The sequence below is a fragment of the Sus scrofa genome, chromosome 7 (assembly GCF_054392235.1).
Source record: "Sus scrofa isolate SSC_HxYL_T2T_F1_AM1 chromosome 7, Sscrofa_HxYL_maternal_Yorkshire_Landrace_v2.0, whole genome shotgun sequence".
Classification (NCBI taxonomy): Eukaryota; Metazoa; Chordata; class Mammalia; order Artiodactyla; family Suidae; genus Sus; species Sus scrofa.
Window position 1 is genome coordinate 39,819,044 of NC_139389.1, and position 12,032 is coordinate 39,831,075.

At 50.6% G+C, this 12,032-nt stretch overlaps 1 protein-coding gene across 7 annotated transcripts in view; it reads left to right on the forward strand.

The window, feature by feature from the left end:
* PPARD (peroxisome proliferator activated receptor delta) overlaps positions 1 to 12,032 on the forward strand; it is a 72,584-nt gene that overhangs the window by 28,880 nt on the left and 31,672 nt on the right. For 2 of the 7 annotated variants that reach the window (XM_084966732.1, XM_084966735.1), the window contains 2 exons: positions 2,817 to 2,906; positions 5,472 to 5,543. The gene's annotated coding sequence lies outside the window, so the exon portion shown is untranslated. 7 annotated transcript variants of the gene reach the window in all.

The window sequence follows — 12,032 nt, forward strand, 5'->3', positions numbered from 1 at the left end:
CTCGGTCCTCACTGTGGCTCCGTGGTGTGGCATCATTTCCTGAAGCCCTTTGTGAGCCCACGTGGTGTCCTCTGCCCACTTCGCCTGTGGTGTGCAGAGGTGTTGGGGAGTGAGTCAGGTGGGGTTAGTCAGGTGTGTGTAAGAAGACGTGGGTTCCAGATGGTGATTGATGTGCCTTCTGAAGTCATCAGGAGAGATGTCACTGTGGAAGTTGCGTGTCTTCAAAGGCAGAAGTGAGGAAATGCCTCCAGGAGGCCTGACGCAGTCGGCTGGGCCCGCCCCTCTGGAGGCGGTAGACACCCACCCGGCTGGTAAGCGCTGCCTAAGTTACCCCTGGCCACAGTCCCCGATTCTGTGCACACGGTTCCTGCCCAGGAGAGCCTGCCCACGATAAAGAGCCACCCCAAGAACAGCCAGGGACGCGGGGCAGGTCCCCCTAGTTCACGGCGGCAGCCTGTGGCTTGCGGTCTCACAGCAGTTATTTTCTCCTAAGACGAGCTGCGGTGTCTGCTTGTTTTTTTGGATCCGTGTGCGGAGTATACACCTGGCATCTGAAGGGACAGCTGGGTGGCCAAGGCAGTGCTTGCCACCCTGTGCGTAGCAGAGAGCCGTGTCCCTGTGTGGAATCGATTAAGGCGCTAGAAGTTCACAGTCTCCAGCAGCTGCTGACTGGTTATCTTTTTATTTATCTCTCGTGGGTTTCGCATCGCGTGCCCTTGGAATTTGCTCCAGGCCTTCTCCGCTCACCCCCCCCCCCCCACCCCCAGGAGACGTGCCTCCTGTAACTCGAGATGACAGCGCTGCATGTGCCTTGCCCTCTCTCCCTGCATCTCAGAAATCTCTCCTGTTTGGGCTCTCACGTGTTTGTTCAGTGTTTTATTTTTACTAACGGGGTTACCAAGTGCCTGCCTTGGGACTCTGGGGAAGATGCAGCAGCAGGAGACGGGCCCTGCCCCTGAGAGCTGACTTCCCCCGCCCACTGCGCCTTTGCTGCCCTGGTTCCTCTTCCTCTTTCCCCTGCCTGAGGCTGAGTGTGTCAGGGCTTCTGCTCTTTCTCTGCTTCTCTCACCCTGTCCCCTGACGTAGGAACTTGGCTCTTCCTGTGGTTGTGACCTTTCCCATTTGAGGATATAGATGCTGAACTTCTGGCCCTGGATCCTTTTCTGCCAACGCCAGGTGCACGCGTCCAACTGCCGCTGGGGCACTCTGCTTTGAAGGCAGAACTCACCTTCTCCCCTCTTCCAGGGTCTCCGTTTCTGTTCGTGACACGTCATTTCCTGTTTGCAGAGCCCTGGGACAGCTTCAGCCCCTCTCTCCTCTGCCATCCACAGGGGCCCCTCCCATTCTCTTGGCGTTTGTCCCCAGTGTTCTGATTTCAGTGTTTTTAGTGGGTTGGACAGTGGCTGCCCAAAAGGGTCGCGAACATCCTGGTCATTTTGAGGATTAGATTACGCTGCATGCAGCACTGTGCCTGGCACTGTTTGCTTTGTAATTAGGCGATTCACTCAGCTTTGTGCAGCCTCCCACGCTTGGACGAGCCTAGGAGCTCTGCCTCAATTCCAGCCCCCCTCTCTCTCTCCTGCCACAGCTCCCTCATCTCTCTGCTGTTCTCAGTGCTGGCTGTGGTGTGGCTGTGACAATGATCACAGAGTCAGTGGTCTAGGCGGGTAAATAGAACACGTCCATAAAAGAAGGGGTGTGGCAGGGCAGTTAGAGGTGTGGACTCTGGAGTCAATCTGGGTTCAAATTCAGGCACGGTGGCCATACCTCAGTGACCTTGGAGGAGTTTTCTTTGCCTTTCTGAGCCTCAGTTTCCCCGTCCATAGAATGGGAATACCAATGGTGCATATCTAGCAGGGTCATTGGGAGAATTAAGTAAGGCTCATAAAATACTCAGCAGGGAGTTCCCGTTGTGGCGCAGTGGTTAATGAATCCGACTAGGAACCATGAGGTTGCGGGTTCGGTCCCTGCCCTTGCTCAGTGGGTTAACGATCCGGCGTTGCCGTGAGCTGTGGTGTAGGTTGCAGATGCGGCTCGGATCCTGCGTTGCTGTGGCTCTGGCGTAGGCCGGTGGCTACAGCTCCGATTCGACCCCTAGCCTGGGAACCTCCATATGCCGCGGGACGCGGGAGCGGCCCAAGAAATAGCAACAACAACAACAACAACAACAAAAGAAAAAAAAAAAAATACTCAGCAGGTGCCTGGCTCTTTGTAAGCACTTAGTAAATACTGTTAGAAATGACCAGCTTCCACTGTGGAGAGCACACTGAAGCCCTGAGTTGCTGTGGAATTAGGTAACAAGGGGACATGGAGAAAGAACATTTCCAGTATTGCCTCATCTATGAACTCACAAGTCTCCCCTGAAACTTCCTGTTCTTCCAGCCCCAGAGCTCTTGATATTTCCCTGTGGGGCTTGTCACTTTTTCTTTTCTTTTTTTTCATTAGAACCTACTTTTATTTAATTCTTTTCTTTTGGTCTGCACCTGTGGCATGTGGAAGTTCCCGGGCCAGGGATGGAATCCTTGCCACAGTGACAATGCCAGATCCTTAACCCACTGAGCCACCAGGGACCTCCTCACAGTTTTTCTGTATCGTGATTACCGTTTACTCCATCATGCACTTCCTGAGAGCAGGACTGGGCACTGGGTAACTACTGATTATTTGAATTACACCTTGGGATGCTACTGGTGGGAGTTGTCAACACACTGGTAGCAAACCCTCTGGTCTCTGACCCCTGCTTCTGTTGAGTCTGTTTCTCCTGTGGCTGCACAGATACAGGGTTCTTTCTTCTAAGAAACCTTCCGCCCTGTATACAGGACGACCAGGCCCCAGAAGCTGAGGCCCGACAGCTCTTGGAGTCACTGCCTCTCTCACCACCCAGCAGGAGCAGAGCTTGGACAGGCCAGGCACGGATGGGAAACATGGATTTACTGCCAAGATCATGATAAGTCCTGAGGCTGGGGCTTGGGATTTGGTTGCTTTTTAGATTTTTTTTTTTGTTGTTGTTTAGAAAGAAACAGGAATTGTGTACATTCTTTTGGGGAGGTGGAGGGTGGGGGAGGTTCTGCACCAGCAGCATGCAAGTTTCCCGGACCAGGGATCAAACCCATGCCACTGCAGTGACATCGCTGGATCCTTAACCCACTGAGCCACAAGAGAATTCTCAGAATTATATACATTCTTTAGTACTGAGTGTTGTTAAGATTCTCCTCTGGGGGGAAGAAAATTCTCTGGAGGAGTTCCCTGGTGGCCTAGCGATTAGGGGTCTGCTGTCACTGCTATGGCTCAGGTCACTGTTGTGGCTTGGGTTTAATCCCTGGCCCAGGAACTTACAAATACCTTGGGCCTGGTGAAAAAAAAAAAAGCAATTCTTTTCTGTAAAACTCTAAAATAACCCATTGAGGAGTTCTGTTGTGGCTCAGTGGTAACGAATCCGGCCAGGATCTATGAGGATGCATGTTCAGTCTCTGGCCTCACAGTTCAATTCCTAGTTAAGGATCTGGCATTGCCGTGAGCTGTGGTTTAGGTTGCAGATGTGGCTCAGATTTTGAGGTGCTATGGCTATGGTGTGGGTTAGCAGCTACAGCTCTGATTCAACCCCCCAGCCTGGTAACTTCCACATGCTGCAGGTGTGGCCCTAAAAAGCAACAAACAACCCCCCCCCCAAAAAAAAACAACCAAATAACCCATTGACCTTGTGACTGTATCTGTAACTACTTTTCGGACACCTCCATCTGGGGTCTCCAGAGCTCCTGAATCTCAACATGCTCCAAACTGACCCCTTGTAGTTGTCACCAGGCCTGTTCTTCCTACAGTCCCCACCTTAATGGGCGCGTCCCCAACCCCCAGCTACCTGACAGTTGCCCTCCACGTCCCTCTTCTTCTCAGGCACTTAAGATCAGTCACCAGATCTTATTCTTTTTTTTTTTTTTTTTTTTTTTTGTCTTTTTGCCTTTTCTAGGGCTGCTCCCATGGCATATGGAGGTTCCCAGGCTAGGGGTCGAATCAGAGCTGTAGCCGCCGGCCTGCGCCAGAGCCACAGCAGTGCCAGATCTGAGCTGCGTCTGCAACCCTCACCACAGCCCACGGCAACGTCAGATCCCCAACCCACTGAGCAAGGCCAGCAATAGAACCCGCAACCTCATGGTTCCTAGTTGGATTCGTTAACCACTGCGCCACGACGGGAACTCCAGGGATTACCAGATCTTATTCTTATCAGTTCTTCCTCCTTCATCTCTCTCATGCTTTTTGTCTTAAAGTCTGATGGCACTAGTACTACCCCAGCTTGTAATTGTTATTTGTCTCTTATTTTTAACCTTGCTGTATCATCATGTTTTAGGAGTTTCTTTTATAAATGGAATGTGACTGGATTTAAAATATTAAATCAAATCTGAAAATCTCTCCTAAATGATTTAGTTTATTTACATTTTTGAGATTTGCCATAAATACCATATTTTTTAGCACTTTCCACATTCCTTTTTTGCCTTTTTTTCTACTTTCCCACCTTCCATTAGATTGATCAATTAGATTTTCTTTAATCTCTTTACTGATTTGAAAATTATACATCTAATTTCTGTTCTTACTCCTACATTCTCTTTTCTTTCCCCTCCTTTTTTACTAGGAAAAAACATGAAAATAGAGTGAACATCTGTGTTCTTTTTACTTATATTTAGTTAATGCATTTCTCTATCTCTTTTACTTTCGTTTAGAACCATTGTGTAAGCATGGATTTGTTTTTCATTTTCTTGATTTCCAGATTTGATGTGCTACTTCTATCCAAACACTCACATTAAAAAAAATTGGGGGGCGCGTTCTCCTGTGGTGCAGCAGGTTTATGATCCAGCGTTGTCACCGCAGCAGCTCTCTGTCTGATGATTGTCCCTCTTGGTGATTTATTTCCCTGTGTGGTTTGTAACTTTGAGTTGGGAGCTAATCTTCAGGAAGAGACTTATGGGCAACTTTTGTTTCCTGGGCTGTGAACATATCCCTAAGAGCAGTTTGCTTCTGGTGGGGCCAGAGGGCTAAGGGTCCTGGCTCAGGTTTGGGGCCTCCTTCGCCAGTCTCTTAGCATAAAATCAGATTCAGATCCATGGGTGGGGCTCCCTAGTAGTTTAGTTTATTGTGGGTGACCTCTCCCCTTCCACAGAGCCTTGGAGAAATGGCCGGCTCCTCATTGCTTTCCCGGACTGGGTAGCCCTTCGAGGCTCTCATCTTGATATCCGGCCTCAAAGCCATAGCCAGACGTTGAAACCACTTCATATGTAGGTTTGAAAGTACACAGGTCATTCTGGTGTCGGTTCCATCCACTGTTCGTGTTTCAGATTTTCTTGTCATTTCTGGCACTTGGGGTATTTTTCTTTCACGTCTGGCTGTATGTCTGAGGATCATTTGTTTTATCTCGTATTTCTTTGACTTTGACTTTGGTGGGAAGGGGAAGCTCTTTTACATGAATTTGCTCCACTCTGTTGCAGAAAGTTCAAGTCCAAATCCCTAGCAGAGTGTATGAAGCCCTTTGTGATACAGCCCCTGGCTTCCTCCCCTGAGTAAGTAAACTTAGCTTATAAACTTTACGCTCCAGCCGATTGAACTGTTTGTTTGCACACCATGTCCTATAATGTTTAAAAACTCGGGATTTTAGTGTCCAGCTGTTTGATTTGGAACCTATCTTTATGCTTTCATAACTTGTGCTTTTGGACAAGATGCTTATTCCCTCTGTGCCTGTTTTCTTACCTGTGAAATGGCAGCATGTGATGCATAGTAAACCTCATCCCTGCGAGCTCCCTCTGTGGCTGCTGCCTCCAGTCGGCCACACTCCCAGGACCATGCTTGTCCCTCCCAGGAGGTGCCTGTTGCCCCTTGACTACCTGCCTTCCTTGAGCCTCTCAGCAGAGTGGCTTTTGCCCTTTGCATGCTCAGGTCTCTTGCTCTGGCAGTTATCACTCTGCAGGTCACTGCTGGTCTGCGTGTCACCTGTCCTTCCCAGATGCCGAGTTCCTTAAGAATAGGGCCTTATTTTTCTTGGTGCTTGAAGCTCCTGGCATTCTCCCTGTCACCCAGCGGCTGTTGAGTGTGGCCTGTTGAGTTGAGCTGCATTGAATTTCTCTGCCTGCGTAGAGGCAGGGGGGTGGGGGTGGTACAAGACATAGATATAGGGAGAAAGAGCAGGAAAGTTTGGTGTTTTGGCATGTTTTGTGCTAAGTTGATGGCAGTGTGGCTGGGACACAAGGTAGCAATTCCCAGTCTAGCTGAGGGTGCCAGAGACATAATGCAAGCCAGCGGCCAGAAAAAGCCACAAAATCGTGCAAATTAAAGTGGTTGCCAGCCTTAAGAATGCATGCCCCACCTTGCATCCCCAAACTCGGCTTCTCTGAGTGCCAGGCAGAGGAATAGGAACTGGTGATAATCCCTGGTGAACCCTGAGAACCTGTAATTTTAGAAAAAGGCTGCACTTCTTTTTTTTTGTTGTTTTTTGTTTTTTGTCTTTTTGCTATTTCTTGGGCCGCTCCCGCGGCATATGGAGATTCCCAGGCTAGGGGTCCAGTCGGAGCTGTAGACATCGGCCTACACCAGAGCCACAGCAACACGGGATCCGAGTCGCGTCTGCAACCTACACCACATCTCACGGCAACGCCAGATCCTTAACCCACTGAGCAAGGGCAGGGACTGAACCCGCAACCTCATGGTTCCTAGTCGGATTCGTTAACCACTGCGCCACGACGGGAACTCCAGAAAAAGGCTGCACTTCTGAAGGGACAGTTGCTTTAGAAGTGGCTGGTTCCGTGTATCAGGGGCCTTAAAGGAGACGAGGGTGTGAGAGTTCAGTAGCCAGCATGTAGAGTTAAGTGTCACCCACGCCCGCGACTGCCCAGCCAACCAGCCCGTCAAGGTTTCTGCTCTACTGGGATTTCAGCAGCAAAAAAGGATGGATTGGACAGGCCTGTGCAGAGCTAAACAGGGCCTGTACCACCCCTCCTCAGCTTTGCCTGAACTCTCTGGACTCTTGGGATTCTCACGGGAATCATCTCAGAAGAGAAGGGAAGGTGATCCTAGAAGATCCCCAGAGGGTGTCTGCCAGGCAGGAGTCTAATGGGGGCATCCACAATGACAGCCCTGACTCCCTGGCCCCTTGGCGAGGATTTCAGGATTCACTTCAACTAAGAGGTAGGCGCGGGGCCAGGGTTTGGCAGAGAGCTTGGGCCAACACGCAGGATTCCCTGTAGTTCTTTCTTGGCGACTCTGGGTGTTCACTACTTTGGCTGCCGCCGCCAAAGGTACCAGAATAATAATGACACTGTCCCCTCCTCAGTGAGGAGGGCCTGCTCTCAGGAAGCTATAGCCAGCTGTGTAAGACGGTCGTTTCGTGTGATGCTGCTGTGTGCACAGCTGCCCCTTCGACAGCCTGATGCCATTGCTCAAAAGGAGCTCTTCTCTTTCTGAGGTTTGAGCATCAGTTTATTTTTTCTTGGATGATTTGCTGGCACCATTATAGACTGGTCTGAGATTCCTCGGACACCTTTTCTGTTTCTGAGAATGGCCCCGGATGCGTCTTGAAGGACTCCTTTCTTCTGTTTCTTTGAATAATGACAAGTTAACTCTACAGTATCACTTGCTGATCTCCAGACTTTCCCAGGGGCAGTTCACTTGCTGGGTTTTGGTATCCGGATTTTTCTTGTGGACTCTCGGGTCATTTCTTTGCCTTTTCTAGTCTGACTCCATTTTTCTAGGAGAGTGCATCTCAAAGTGATTGCCGAGTCAGGCTCTCCAGGAGTGGGTCTTGGCTCTGCTACTGAAAACTCAAGGAAAGTAGAGCAAATTGAGATCTTAGGCAGTTATGGATGGGTTTCTGGATGGGGACTCCAAGTGGCCGAGGTGATCTGTACTCTTAGGTAGTTGTGGAAGCTCTAATAGGTCATAAAGGCCACACGCTCCTTCCATTCCCTGCTTTATCATTAGGGTCTCTGATTCCCATTGTCCAAAATGGCTGCCATGGATTCAGCTATCACACCCCCATCTCAGGCAGCAGGACAGAGAAAGAGAGAGGAAAGGATGCTGTCCCCCCTTCCCTCTCTTTTAAGGCTACTTCAAGAAAGTCTTCTGCCTCTACCATTTTCAGTGACTCAGGGAAAGTTATTTACTATGTGAGAACCACAGATACTTCATTTGTAAAGTGGGCACGGTCATACTTAGCTCAGGAGGATGAGGCTTAGAGAGAATGGCACAGAGTGCTGGGCACTGGGTCTGGTCCACAGCGAGTGCTCTCTAGATGGTGGCTGCTGCCAGAGGACACCTCGACTCCATCCCCTTTCCCTTCTTTCCCCACCCATCTCTACATGGCCTCCACCTGCCCCTCACCGCCCCGCCTTTGCTCAGGCACCCTTTGTCCTCTCTTCCTACCCTGCCTTCTCCCAACATCCCCTCTTCTCTGCCCCGCATTTTCCTGCTTCCCCTCCTGCTGCCATCCCTCATCACCTTCATCCTCTTGCTTTTCCACCTTGTCCTACCTCTTCCTTGTGTTGCTTCTATCTTCCTGATGTCCATAATTAATGGAAAGTTATCATTATATGACAAGGACCAGAGGTTAGAGGTGGTGACTGGCCTTTGAACTGCAAGTCAGCAATGAGTCATTTAAGAAAACCAAGTTTAGGAGTTCCCATTGTGGCACAGCGAAAACAAATCCAACTAGGAACCATTAGGTTGCAGGTTCAGTCCCTGGCACCGCTCAGTGGGTTAAGGATCCGGCATTGCCGTGAGATGTGGTGTGGGTTGCAGACTCAGCTCGGATCTGGCATTGCTGTGGCTGTGGTATAGGCTAGTAGCTGTAGCTCCGAATGGACCCGTAACCTGGGAACCTCCATATGCTGCAGGTACAGCCCTAAAAAGCAAAGAAAAAAAGAAAACCAAGTTTAACTGGTTTATTCATGAATTCATTAGGAAGTACATTTGGCAGCTAGTAAGCAGACCAGAAATAGCAGTGGCTTAAACCACTAGAAGTTTATTCCCTGTTAGGTCTTTAAAAGAAATCTGGGGGAGACAGTCTAGGTATAGTCCCTCTGCTTTCCATTCTGAGTGCATGGCTTCCAGCCCCAGGGTTGCGTCATGGTCCAAGATGACTGCTGGAACTCCAGCCATCGTGTCAGGTTTCCAGGAAGAAGTTGAGGGAGAGTAAAAAAGACATGAGCTAGCTGTCTGTCTCCCTCTCAAGGGGCTTTGCTGGGAGTCCCACCTACTGGCTCCTGCTTCCCCTCCCTGGCCTCCATCAGCTGCGAGGGAAGCCGAAATGCCTTTTAGCTGACACACTGCCACCTGAAATAAAATTGGGATTCTGTAACTAAGGGGAAAGAGGAAAGTAGATATTGCATAAACAGTTGGCAAGATCTGCCACTACTCACTGAGCATTAATTTAGCACCTACTGTCTGCTAGTTATTAGGACCAGCCAAGGAGTCCTCATTCCAGAGGGGAGACTTAGTTAAGTGAACAAGTACCGTGCAGAGTGAGGATAAGAGGGGTAAAATGGAGGAAGCACACCTCACCCACAGCCCGTGGGCACCAGGGCTGCCCCTGGGGCTTTTCGTACCAGGCTCTTCTCTGTTGTTCAGGTCTTCTGTGCCCTCCCCTCTGCTCTCGCCCTTTTGACGTCATCATCATCATCATCATCCTTGTCCTTGGGGCACTTTGTGTTCCTTTGTTCTGACCCCAGCGCAGCCCCCAGAGCCTGAAGAAGTGGCAGCAGTTGGCCGCTCCGTGGGAGCCTCTGGGCTGGGAGCCACCTGTTTGAAGAGCCAGGTTCCAGACCGGCAGGCAGCTGGAGGCCAATGGCAGGAGTGCATCCTGTTCCTGGACGTGCCTTGGCGCTGCCAGCAGGTGCTACTCCAGGGATGGGGTCGTCATTGGGCGGCCCCTGGCATCAGCTACACTGTGCTGTCCCTGGCAGCTTGTCATAAAATGAAACTTAGAGCAGTAAATCCTTCTCCCTTAAAATAGGTCCTGTAAAACAGGTTTGAGTGACTTATGGACAGTGATTAATCAGGAATCTCAGGATGCCATAGCTAATTGTATATAAAGAAAATACAGGAGTTCCCGTCGTGGTGCAGTGGTTAACGAATCCGACTAGGAACCATGAGGTTGCGGGTTCGGTCCCTGCCCTTGCTCAGTGGGTTAACGATCCGGCGTTGCCGTGAGCTGTGGTGTAGGTTGCAGACGCGGCTCGGATCCAGCGTTGCTGTGGCTCTGGTGTAGGCCGGTGGCTACAGCTCCGATTCGACCCCTAGCCTGGGAACCTCCATATGCCGCGGGAGCGGCCCAAGAAATAGCAACAACAACAACAACAAAAAGACAAAAGACAAAAAAAAAAAAACAAAAACAAAAAAAAAGAAAATACAGGAGTTCTCTAGTGGGGCAGCAGGTTAAGAATCCAGTATGGTCACTGCTATAGCTCAGGTCGCTGCCATATGGCACAGGTTCGATCCCTGACCCAGGAACTTCTGCCTGCCAAGCCTGTGGCAAAGAAAGAAAGAAGGGAGGGAGGGAGGGAAGGAAGGAAGGAAGGAAGGAAGAAAGAAAGAAAGAAAGAAAATATAGCTCCTATTTACTATAAAATTTCCTTAAATGTTTAATTACCGTTTAGTTCTTGGAACTAAAAGGGAATTTTAGGGATAACTTATAGGGCCCACAGTGTCTGCTTTCGATTTCAGGAACACCTCTTACCCTCTTTCCTCTTCACCTCTCACTCAGTTCCCTGAGGGAAGTTTGCTGCCAAATTTTTTTTTTTTCCTTTTGTCTTTTTAGGCCCATATCCATGGCCTGTGGAGGTTCCCAGGCTAGGGATGGAATCGGAGCAGTAGCTGCTGGCTCACGCCACAGCAACACGGGATCCGGGCCGTGTCTGCGACCTACACCACAGCTCACGGCAGTGCCGGATCCTTAACCCACTGAGCAAGGCCAGGGATCGACCGAAGCTGCATCCTCGTGGATGCTAGTTGGGTTCATTAACCACTGAGCCACAAAAATCTTGAGGAACTCCCCCAAGATTTTTTTTTAAGGCATAACCCTTCCTTAAATATTTACTCTTTGAGGGCAGACTGGAGGATTACAGGGTTGTTGGTTCTGACGCAGTACACTCCCTAGAGCTTGGACTATGACCGTGAATAAGTTACCTAACCCTCCTGTCCTTGGTTTCCTCCTCTATCAAATTGTAGTCCTGATCATCAGGGGGATTAGGAGGCACGTGGTACATGTCAGTTATTCAGGCTGCTTTACCACGGCGGTTGGGGCCAGAAGGCGGGAGGCCTTGGCTGCCACATCCAAGGAACGGAATTTTATGCTTTCGGCACAGAGAGCTGCAGAGATTTGCAGGCAGGGCTGTGAGAGATCATGTCTGGGCTTAGAATGTCACCAGCAGGAGTAGGGAGGCTGGCCTGGAGCAAGGGAGTATCCGGAGGCAGGTCTAGTGAGGGGCCGGCAGGGCCTGAGCCAGGACAGCGGCGGCCACAGGGGAAGTGCACAGTGGATGGTGAAAAGCCGGTCGTGAGGAAAGACCGGTGGTGCTGGCTTTTCAGCCTGTGCGACTCAGGGTGGTGTCCCACTGGCAAGGAGCCTTGGAGGAGTTGCAGGTGGAAGGTGACAGGAGCGGAAAGAGGCACACGGTGATCAGCTCTGCAAACACGAACTGAGCACGTGCCACCTGCCAGGCACTCTGCCGGCCACAAGGGTCAGGGATGCCTGAGGCCTGGCACAAAGATCACCGATTGCGTCTTGGATGTATCATGAGCCCTGGGGGAAGGCCTCTGTGGGGTGCTGAGACAGTCAGTAGGAGAGAAGTCCAGGCCAGAGATGGAAGATGCAGTGAGAATGTGAAAGCACCCGTGGGTGGTTTGGGCGGTGAACAGGGAAGCCGGCCACAGGCAGACGCTGGGAGGAGTGTACAGGAGAGGCTTCAGGGCGGGGGAAGTAAGAGGGAGCAGCAGAGTGTGGAGCCCTGGAGGAGGGGGCTTCCCCAAGGTGGGGGCAGTGCCCCCGCACTGTGTGTGACAGA